At 47.8% G+C, this 11,149-nt stretch overlaps 1 protein-coding gene and 1 long non-coding RNA gene across 3 annotated transcripts in view; both read left to right on the top strand.

Moving 5' to 3' along the window:
- Positions 1–6,319, top strand: part of LOC109320729 — a 19,134-nt gene extending 12,815 nt beyond the window's left edge. Inside the window, exons 2-3 of the long non-coding RNA XR_002103854.1 lie at positions 3,034–3,037; positions 6,309–6,319. This is a non-coding gene — a long non-coding RNA (uncharacterized LOC109320729). The remainder of the gene's footprint in view (positions 1–3,033; positions 3,038–6,308) is intronic.
- Positions 1–11,149, top strand: part of MDGA2 (MAM domain containing glycosylphosphatidylinositol anchor 2) — a 665,957-nt gene that overhangs the window by 123,446 nt on the left and 531,362 nt on the right. The window lies entirely within an intron of this gene.

The raw sequence follows: 11,149 nt of genomic DNA, 5'->3' as shown, positions 1-11,149 counted from the left end.
CCTTCAAGAGTAAATTGGATGCTTATCTTGCTGGGATCCTATGACCCCAGCTGACTTCCTGCCCTTTGGACAGGGGGCTGGACTCTATGATCTCCCGAGGTCCCTTCCAGCCCTGATGTCTATGAAATCTATGATGTCTATGAAATATAGTCTTGTTTTGCTCATAAGAAAGCTGTTGTGTTGTTTCATAATGATGCTGTGCTGCTATCTGAATCTGCCACTCAAGCTCATGTCTCACTCAGAAACTAGCTGGGCTAAGTGCAAACAGTCAAAAAGCCAGAGGCTGAAATGATTCAATCTTTGCAGGTTAGTCCAAGCTGCATAGTTTGAACCAATAAGCAAGTGAATAGACATTCACTTTTGATTCCAGAAATGCAGCCAGCCACAGGCCTGCAACGGCCAAGGCGAGAAGCTGGAGGGCACTGGAGAACACCTCCCTGCTCAGGTGGAGGAAACAGCTTGGACCAACCCTAACTCGCCCACCCAGTGAGGGCGGGGGGTGGAGTTTGCAGGGGAGGTACAAAGCATCCTGGGATGCTGGGGGACTGTGAGTTATCAGTTAAGTCTGATACTATATCCATCCAAGTTTATCTTAAACCAGTTCCAGGTATTTTGAAAGTGTCTTATGTGCACTGAACTTCTGTGGTGTTACAGATCTGAACTGGATTCTGATCACTTATATCTGTGTATGTGCACCTTCTGCCGCTAGCCCCAAAGACAGGACAATACACAGGCAACGTGCTCAAGGCCTAATCCTGGGAGGTGCTAAACCCTAGCAGAGCTCACTGTTTTGGGATTATTTTTGTATATATCATATGTAACCCAGAGGATTGTGGGTAATAGTCTGAGCAGTACTGCTTGGTCATGATGTGTCTAGTAATGGGGTAGATCCCTGCTGACTCCTTTGGTAATTCTTACAGCAGTATTGCAAACACAACATAACATCTGCTAAAAAAAACAGCAAAAAAACTGAGAACTAACTTGGCCAGGTAATAAAACACATGTGGGTGGAGATGGAGACCCCAAGCAGCCTGCCAGATATGTGGTTTATTCTGTCTCTTGCAAGACTTCCATCTGTGCTGGTGACTGTGGAGTGCCTCTTGCCGTCAGAGCTTTTCTTTCTGTAGAGACCCCTTTGTTCACTGAGATAGATGCTGTATATCCGTGGTGTCTTCCCTTGCCAGCCACTGGCACCGTCAGTAGCGTTCTGGATGTCCTCAAAAGATAAACAACCCATGCCTTCCTTGATTATGCCTAGACAACTGTTTGCTCTGTACTGCTGGTGCCCAGGGTTGCTTATCATAGATGACCTTGGGGATGAGACTACAAAAGTTACTATGGTAGAATCACGGTCAGCTTCTATTTGGAGAACAGAAATCTTGGAAGCTGAAACTGCTTTTTCCCTCCTCCTGAAATAAGACAGGAGTAATTCTACTGAAATCAGCAGACTGACAGGTGTGTAAAACTAATTTCTGACAGGGAACAGGCAAAGATGCTTTTTTTATTTTTTCCAAAATGTCACATTCTCAGGATCTTTCCTTCCCTGTGTTCAGTTGAGCATTGCTGTAGATTTGATTTAGATAGTCTGAGTGTCTGGATTTGTGGAAGGCATGTGCATTGTTTGTATGTCTCCATAATGGTCAGTATAATGCAGTTTGGCATCATTAGAAAGCTTGGATCAGTTCCTCTGATAAATGGACAGTAGGGTGGATAGGAAACAGGCTGGATTGTCAGGTTCAGTGCATAGTAATCAATGGATCAATGTCTAGTTGGCAGCTGGTCTCAAGTGGAGTGCCCCAGGCATTGGTCTTGAGGCTGGTTTTGTTCAGTATCTTCATCAGTGACCTGGAAGATGGGATGAGTGCACCCGCAGCAAGGTTATAGATGCCACGAACCTGTGGGGAGTAACAGAGATGCTGGAGGCAGGGCTAGGATTCAGCGTGACCTAGACAAATTGGAGGGTTGGAGCAAAAGAAATCTCATAACATTCAACAAGGACAAGTGCAAAGTCCTGCACTGAGGAGGGAGCAGTCCCCTGCACCGGTGCAGGCTGGGGGGGATGGGCTGGGCAGCAGCTCTGTACAAAGGACCTGGAGGGACAGGGGACAAGGAGCTAAACAGGAGCCAGCAGTGTGCCCTTGTTATCAAGAAGGCTGCCGGCATCCTGGGCTGCATCGGTAGGAGCGTGGCAGCAGATCAAGGGCAGTGATTCTTTCCCTCTATTCAGCACTGGGGAGGCCACATCTGGAGTCCCGTGTCCAGCTGTGGGCCCCCACTACAGAAGGGTTGTGGACACATTGGAGAGTCCAGCGGACGGCAAGGGAAATGGTTGTGGGGCTGGGGGGCAGGACTGGAGAGGAGAGGCTGAGGAAAATGGGCTGATTTAGTTTGCAGAAGAGAAGACCGAGGGGGACTGAATAGCAGCCTTCACCTCCCTGCAGGGGGGCTGCAAAGAGGATGGAGCTGGACTGGTTTCGGCGGGGGCAGACGACAGGACAAGGAGCAATGGGCTCAAGTTGCAGCAAGGGAGGTTGAGTTTAGATATTAGGAAAAACTGTCTCATGAGGAGGGTAATAAGGCACTGGAACAGGTTACCCAGAGAGGTGGTGCAGTCTCCATCCTTGGAGGTGTTTAAGACCCAGGTAGACAAAGCCTTGGCTGGGATGATGCAGTTGGGACTGGTTCTGGTTGGAGCAGGATGTTGGACTGGATGTGACTCCTGAGCTCCCTTCAACCCTCTTTTTGTATGATTTATGATTCTATGATAGTGCAAACTGGCAGAAAGTTGTTGGTTTTAATGAAACCATGAAGATGGGAAGCCTATATGTCAGGCTTTATATGTGTTAGGCTATAGCAGAGATCCTGTAAGCACACAGGACTGCACTGCGTGTCTGCCTACTCTTTCTTGCAATGTCACATTTCCAAAAGTCTCAGCCATGCTGTGTTTAAATAATTGATATCTCATCTAGTCGGAAGGGACCTTCCACAGGCTGGGATTTGTAAGCATCCAGTGTGAGAGTGGCTTAGGGCAAGATTTGTAAAGGTTTCTAGGCAGCCATTGGGAGGCAGGTGCCTAACTGCCTTTAACAGCCTCGCTGCAGATGATTCAACAGGCTGAGGATACAATATCTATGCATTCCTCGCTGGAAAAGCATTGTGGAAAAAAATAAAAAGGCTTTTCCAGCCCTTGAGGAGTGCTGATAATATATTATATCCTGTTTCATTGCGTTTCCTTTTCTATTCTATTTGTCATGTACCTTCCAGTCGCAGCATCAAGAAATTGAATTTCATTTGTGACTCATTTCTTTGCTGTTCCTATTTGTGTTTGTCAATGGACTGGACACCTACAAGAAACCACTACAGTCTTGAAATCATTCCCTCGCCCTCCCCGCTCCCCATCTCCTCCTCTCTCGGGTACATGATGATGAAGCAGCGGGATTATTCATTAACACAAACTAAAGACTGATTATGATTAAGTGCAAGGGAGGTTTAAAATGTCATCGAGGGGAACGAAAGAGACAAAGATGTTTCGAGTTCAAGTGCCTTGTACCGAGGGAGAGTAGCCTGTCGGCTCCGTTCATTAAGCTGCCAAAGTCGATGCCTGGCTGTTATTATTTATTATTTGCGGAGCATCCGAGCTGTGTGCACCGCTTTAGAGACCAGCGAAGAGATGCAGGTTAAGCTGAGGCGAGGCAGACCTAGAGGATATGGGCAGATGAGAGCAAACAGGGAGAAGATGCTGTTTCCCAAGAACAAAAGGGAATGGGTTATTTTTTCCCTCTCCTAAACTGGCACTTCCCAGTAGCTCATGAGACAGAGGAAGGGTAGACTTGATGAGTTTTGAGGAAAAAGGGACAGTTCTGAATGACTGGATGTGATCATTTGGCACATCATGAATGCATTGCTTTCCTTTGGCTCTGCATGGACCAGCCCCCACTGAACTAGTATGATGTAAAAGTTACATAAAGTATATATTGATCATTATTTTACTAATGTTGCTCCTACTATCACTGTGCCTACCCTGCCTAAGATCGGAAACAATATCAGCATGGATGTACCTTAGACGGGCGTATCAATGAGATTAGACCGTTGCTACTGCTCTCGGTATTTTAGAGGTGCTCATCTCTCTTGCTGTCTGAAGGATACATGGTCTTATAAATGAGCTAATTTTTAACTTTTGCCACAAAGCTGTTTCACCCCTATTTGGTGACCCTGCTTCACCCCAAGCAATGAGTGTTATGCCTCATTATGCCTATGCCACCAGTGTCCTGGCCCCCAACCAAATGGACAACGAAAATCTTCACTATTGATGAAGCTCCCTCTCTCATCCTTCTTTTTTACAGTCATCATACCTGACTTTGTACTATGGACCTTCATGAACAGTAACGACCAAACGGTCCATAGTTGGGGCTGGTCCTGCTTTGAGCAGGGGTTGGACTAGATGTGACCTCCTGAGCTCCCTTCACCCCTCATTTTCTATTATTCTATGACTCTGTCAGTCCACACTTGCAGGAAACCTGGTACACGGTGGTCATGTCTGCACGAGAGCCTGTTGTTACTGCACAGTCATTTAATACTTATATACAGAGAGTTACTGTGCAGTAGTGTTGCCGAATGGCTTTTGGGGAAGCTGGCTGCACAGTAGCTCGTTACTACTGCGCAGTAGTGTCACGTCACACTTCGTGCCATGCAACACTACAGTGCGGTCATAACGAGCTGCTGTGCAGTCAGCACCTTGTGGAGATGTGGCCAGTACTGCCAAATTTATCATGCTAGACTTGACAGTCATCTCCAGCTAACTCCGTGTGTCCCTGGCCCCAGTCACCCCTCTCACATTCTGGACTTGCATTTTTTTACCGTCTACCTTTGATTTATCATACTTTATACAAATCGCCTGTTCCTTGGAGGCTGTAATTAAACTCCAACTTTCTTTTCAATCCTCCTTTGACACCTCATTTATAATTTGCCACTTTCTTTTTATAATTTTTTTTCTATAAAGCCATCTTCATTTAGTCCTTTTATCCATCCGTTTGTGCCTATATGCCTCTTGCTTTCACCCATCTAATGACTTGATCTCAGTAAGAATATATTCCTCATTTAGTTTTTGATTGTTATTCAAGGTCCAGTCAGTCCATTCCTGATTTCTTGCAGTCTGCTGTTATTACATGATCTTGTTCTTCAACTAAACTCAGCCATTTTCCTCCATTCTTCCTCTCTGCGCATATGGTCCCTGGTCATTACCCTGCACAGCAAAAAACTTCCACTGAGTCCTCCTGTCTGAGTCCCTTAGATCAATCTTGCTCAGTTTACTAATGCAGCTAAATAGGCTAGAACTGGAATGGCATGCGTGCTTATTGCGTTAATAATGTTATGAGCACTGGACTTTGTTTTTGAGTTTTACTAAAACTCCCAAAATTCAATTCAATATTCAATGTTTGCCTTATTTCTTCATCACAAGCCATTTCCTTGTGAAGACCTCCCAAATCCTTATAACAACCCATTAAATCATTTTAGCAACCAAAACTACTCATGTCCCATGCTCTATTTCTGTCCTCTGCAATGCTGAGGCCATTCCTTTCAGTATCTTTAAATTGCATGTGTTAAAAAGAGTTGGTGTGAAAGCCATGGTAAAACACAGAGCTCTTGTTTTTCTTACTGCAGTGATGCTACATGGATCCAAGGGAGATTGGGGCTGTATAAATACAGTGAGTACATAAGGACACAGTCCCTGCCTCAGGTTGCTGACAGTCAAAGGAGGCATATCAGACACATAGTGGGAGAAAGGAAGGGTTATTCTTCTCATTTTACGCAAAGGGTGCACCTACATGAGACACTTACTGCACAGTAGCCTAATAATACTGCACAGTATCTTGCCAGGCAAAACCCATTTTAATACACTATTGCACAGTGTTATTAGGCAGTAAGCATCACTGAAAAACTGTGCACTGGAGCAGTAGTGCAAGTTACTGTGCTTTGAATTAGTACTTGGTTAACCAAGCACTCAACTTCCTGTGCAGTAACTAGCGTGCATTAATGACTGCGTAGGCACATCCAGAGAGACTGGTCTCTCTGTAGTGCTGTCTTTTCTGGCATCCCTTGAGTCTCCAGCATCCCCTGCCCTCCTGTGTGTGCCTTATATGTGCTGGCCCATGAAATAAGGTTGTGAAACCACCCTGTGACTACACTCACAATATTTGTGTCCAGAGTGCTCTGGAGGGGTAGCAGGAGGCACCTCCAGACCAGCTTCAATGCCTTGTTCCCAAGCAGGGAAACGCTCGGGCACCGCACTTTTGGGAGCCCCATGAAAGTGCTGTCGACATTCCCCAGGGAGACTAAAGCCTGAGGAGATACACCTGCATAAATACCTGCGGGAGAAGGAGCTTGAGCGTTGCACCCCCAATCACACAGGGAGCATGTGTCAGAGGTAGGAAGAGGGCCAGCGTTTCCTGAGTCGCAGCTCAGCGCTGTCTCTGCCAAGAGCACTTGGCATGAAGCAGGCGGTGGTCCGGATGGGCCGCTCCATTCCTTTTTGGCTAGGCAGCGAGGGAGGCAATGCTTTCCTCCCCTGTTAGCCTCCAGCATGGTTTGAGCCACTGCTGTGCCCCCTGATCTCTTTTGCTATTTTTACCCCCATCCTACCGGATCCTTGTGAAGTTCCACGAGCAACTCCCCTCGTCTTTGAAACAACTTTTATCCCTCCTTTATTAATCAGAAAAGGCTGTTACAGTTCTTGACAGCACTCCAGAGCCAAACAAAAGGGCCTAATTCACTAATAGGGCCTAACGCATAGTTAAATTCTGCAGTGAGTCAGCCTATTTATCAAGACAGCTCGAAAATTAGTCATGTCGAAAGATGGTTGTTGGCGTGTGTGGAGTGGGCAAATCTTCCCCTAAAAAGGGACGTGCACCATGCTGGTTCTTGCTGGAGCAGATCCTGGCTATGTACTTCTTAGGCATACAGCTTTTCTTTACCAGGCCACTACCTGGTAGCAGAGGACCAGAGGGTGCAGAGTATTTCATGGTATGGGGTGGGGGGTTACAAGGCATTAATCATTAATGAATAATTAATGACTGCCAAGGAACAAGGCATTAATACCGCCCGTGCAGTTTATTCCCTGTTTATGCCCTTGATATGGATGATGCTCATCCGTTGCCTTCTGTTAGTCAGACTGCTGGCACTGCGTGGTTAGGATGCTACCCTCATCCGACCCTGACGTGGTTGCTAAGAAACAAGGATTCAGGCTGTATGTTACCTTTAGGCATCTACATGTCCCCTTCTTCCCTGCTCAAATCCCTGAAAAATCATTAGGACCAAAAGTGGGTGATGCACCCTGTCTCTGCTCTTTGTGACTTAGTCTTACAGGCTGCAAAAAGGTGGAAGAGGATCTCATCAAGATGCTTTCGTGCCACTAAGGGTGCATCTACACCACCTGTCTTAGGAAGCAGGAAGCCCCCCAGGCCTGCTGTAGGTCTCACACATCAAACCAGTGTGGTGGTGTGGAGGCTCTGGGGTCGTTCCCAGAGATCGCTCTCACCTGCACTGGTGGCCGAGGTCTTGATAGCAGCAGTGCTATAGGAAACCAGTCCCTTGAGCAGCTTCACTAGCACACACCTGGGTTTGGTGTGTGTAAGTAGGAGTGTGTGTGTTGGGGTGGGGGAGGCACTTGGACCCTGTTTTCTAGGTGAGGTTAGGGATGGAGTGTAGCCTTAGGCACCTAATAGGTGGGCCCAGCCTTTGGGGCCAGTGTAGTCTTCTTGCATCCTGCTCAAGTCCATGCAAGACCATTAAATGCACCTAGCTAGGTCACACGATTCCATCTCAGCCTTCAGAGTGATAGGAAGAAGGGAGGGGGACACACACTTTTTGTGTTAACAGTGGTTCAGGGAATCAAGTTGACAAGCATTTAATCATGAATAAACCCTTCAGTGCCCAACAGGTGAAACAGAAACTAACCCAAAGTGCTTGAAATCAGGAAATTGGCCTCAGAGCTGAGAATGGGAGTATGTGGTATTTCCGTATCACAGAATCATAGAAAAAGAGGGTTGGAAGGGATCTCCAGAGGTCACATCTAGTCCAACCCCTGCTCAAAGCAGACCAGGCCCAGCTACATCATCCCAGCCAAGGCTTTGTCTGCCCGGGTCTTCAAAACCTCTAAGGATGGAGACTGCATCACTTCTCAGGGTAACCTGCTCCAGTGCTTCACCACCCACCTAGTGAGAAAGTTTTTCCTAATATCCAACCTAAATTTCCCTTGCTGCGTCCTGATCCCATTGCTCCTTCTCCTGTCATCTGCCCCCACTGAGAACATCCAGCTCCATCCTCTTTGCAGCCCCCCTGCAGGGAGGTGAAGGCTGCTATTAAATCCCCTCAGTCTTCTCTTCTGCAGACCCAGTCAGCCCATTGCCCTCAGCCTCTCCTCACCAGTCATGTCCCCCAGCCCCACAACCATTTTCATTGCCCTCCGCTGTACTCTCTCCAATGTGTCCACCTCCTTTCTGCAGTGGGGGGCCCACAGCAGGACACAGGACTCCAGTTGTGGCCTCCCCAGTGCTGAATAGAGGGGAAGAATCACTGCCCTCGATCTGCTGGCACCGCTCCTATCGATGCAGTTCAGTATGTCGTTACCCTTCTTGGCAACAAGGGCACACTGCTGGCTCATATTCAGCATATTGTCCACTGTCCCCACAGGTCCTTTCCTGCAGAGCAGCTGCCCAGTCAGTCACTCCAAGCCTGCACCTGTGCACGGGATTGCTCCGTCCTAAGTGCAGGACTTTGTACTTGAACTTATTGAACCTCATGACAGTCCCTTTGGCCCAGTCCTTCAATTTGTCCAGGTCTCTGAATCCTAGCCGTACCCTCCAGCATATCTACTACTCCCCGCACTTGATGTTGTCTGCAGACTTGCTGAGGATGCAATCCATCCCACCTTGTAACTTGGCAAAGTGTAAAAAATGTAGTTCACCCACAGTGATCCAAGTAAGCAGAACATTCATTGTGGGTGTTAATAGGTTGCATTATGAAACCCAAGGTTCTCATTATTATAGCACCCAGTAACCCCCAAAATGGACCAGGGCTGGACTGCCATCGTGCTAGACTGTGCAGAGAGGTAGTGCGAAGACAAAACCCACACAGCTTTTGCTGTATATTGTGGGTGACTGTAATGAGGTTTCTTAAAGCATTATCTGGAGATCCAGGTGTCTTCTAGAAAGAAGCACTGGACTGCCATCTTTAAGCATAATGGATTGTGACAGCTCACGTGATGAGATCAGCATTAAAGTGTGCAGATAGCCCTCCATTTCATCTTCATCTAAATCTACAAAATTCTCCTTGTGCAGTAGATTTTAATGAGATTATACATGTGGGGAGGGCTGGGGATTGAAAGAGCAAGATTTACACACATTGTTCTCCAGCTTGGAGTGCTATTTTTGACTACAGACCAGCTGCCCAGCTGGTGCCAGCCCATGTAGTGCCATGAAAACTGGTCACTGGCACGTTTTGGGTTCGTCAGCCTCAGACAGGATGCCCGATGGCACAGGTCGTAGTGCCACAGGCCTGACGTTTCCTGTGATACGACTCAAAACGTTTGGGTCTGAAATGTTCTCCTCCCTGAGGCTGATTTTATCTTCTTTTTTTTAAAACAATGTTTCAGATAAAATGGGTTTTCAGTTTCTGAGAATGATATTAGGAGAAACGCAATGTCCTGCCCCTTTTAAAAAAATACTCTTGATGGCCATTTTGGTCGGCGTCTCCGATCTTTGAAGTAGAAATTTGGCACGATCGGCACCCAGGATGTATCTTTTGGTGTCTTCATGGGAATGGGATTAACTCCACCTCAATGTGGTCAAATAGGGATGTCTGAAAAATCTCTTTGCAGGTACTTGGCAGAGATAATTGTAGTCGGGCACTGAACTCAGTGGGAGCATCCTCCTGTCCCATCCCCTACACCTTCCCCTGGGAAATCGGCTGGACTGGGCATGTGCTCTCCTTACGCTGTGCCTGAGACTTTCAGACCTGAGCAGGACTTCCCCTGAAATTATTGTTCCTGGCTTCTTTGGTGCTCTTCATTACCAGTTTTCCAGGTCTGGGCACCCTGAAGGGAAAGAAAGAAGCAGCCAAGAGAGAGGGGAAGGGTGGTAGTAGTGAGGAGGTGGTATATCCATGGCTATGAAGTCATGCTTCCTTTTACCCCGTTTCAGTGAACCCTCAACTCTTGTGTCATGCACAGACTGCTCCCATGACATGGGACATATGAGTCTGAATCCCCTCGGGCAAACTGGGGGTATCAACCCAGGTCTCCCTAATCCCGGGGCCGTGCCCTGACCATGGAGGTATCTGATAATGAGGGCGCTACCTCCTCATCTGGATGTGCTGCAAAAGTCACGATACATCTTGTAAAAGGAAGGACATGGACCCCCAAGCCTTCAGCACAGAGCTCAGGGCTCGGGTTGCTAGTAGAGAGGGGGGCACCTCAGATTGTAGAGTTGAGCCAGGTGCGTTTCAGGGAGAGGCAACCTTTGGCAAATCCCCTGTTCATGGATTCATAGATGCGTGAGGCCAGAAGGGAGCTCGGAAGATCATCAGGTCCAGCCCCCTGCACCCAGTAGGAAAGATAACTGGGGGTCAGGTGACCCCAGCAAGTGTCTGCCTAGTCTCCTTTTGAAGACGTGATCCCAGCACGACAGCAGTGCCTAATACACAGCCCTGAGTCAGATGAACAAGAGTAGGGGTTCCTGTGCCAGGCATTCCCTGCATTTGTTGCTGGACAGCTGTAGTGAGTTGGCTTGGATGTCTATTAGGAGGTGTCTGTCTGTCTTCTCTGATTGAGGCACCAAGCCCTGCCAAGTTAGAAAAATGGAAACATAGAGGGGACTTCATGAGGCCAATCTAGTCCACCCCCTGCTAGGGTACCATCCCTGTACCATCCCTGGGTCCACCCCCTGTTAGAGTACCATCTCTGTACCACCCCTGGGTCCACCCCCTTCCAGGATACCATCTCGTTCACCCCCTGCTAGGGTGCCATCCCTGGGTCCACCCCCTGCTAGGGTACCATCCCTGTACCATCCCTGGGTCTACCCCCTGCTAGGATACCATCTAGTTCACCCCCTGCTAGGGTACCATCCCTGGGTCTACCCCCTGCTAGGATACCATC

This window comes from Crocodylus porosus, unplaced genomic scaffold (genome assembly GCF_001723895.1).
Source record: "Crocodylus porosus isolate Cpor-Errol unplaced genomic scaffold, CroPor_comp1, whole genome shotgun sequence".
Lineage (NCBI taxonomy): Eukaryota > Metazoa > Chordata > Crocodylia > Crocodylidae > Crocodylus > Crocodylus porosus.
This window is presented reverse-complemented; position numbering and strand designations above follow the sequence as displayed.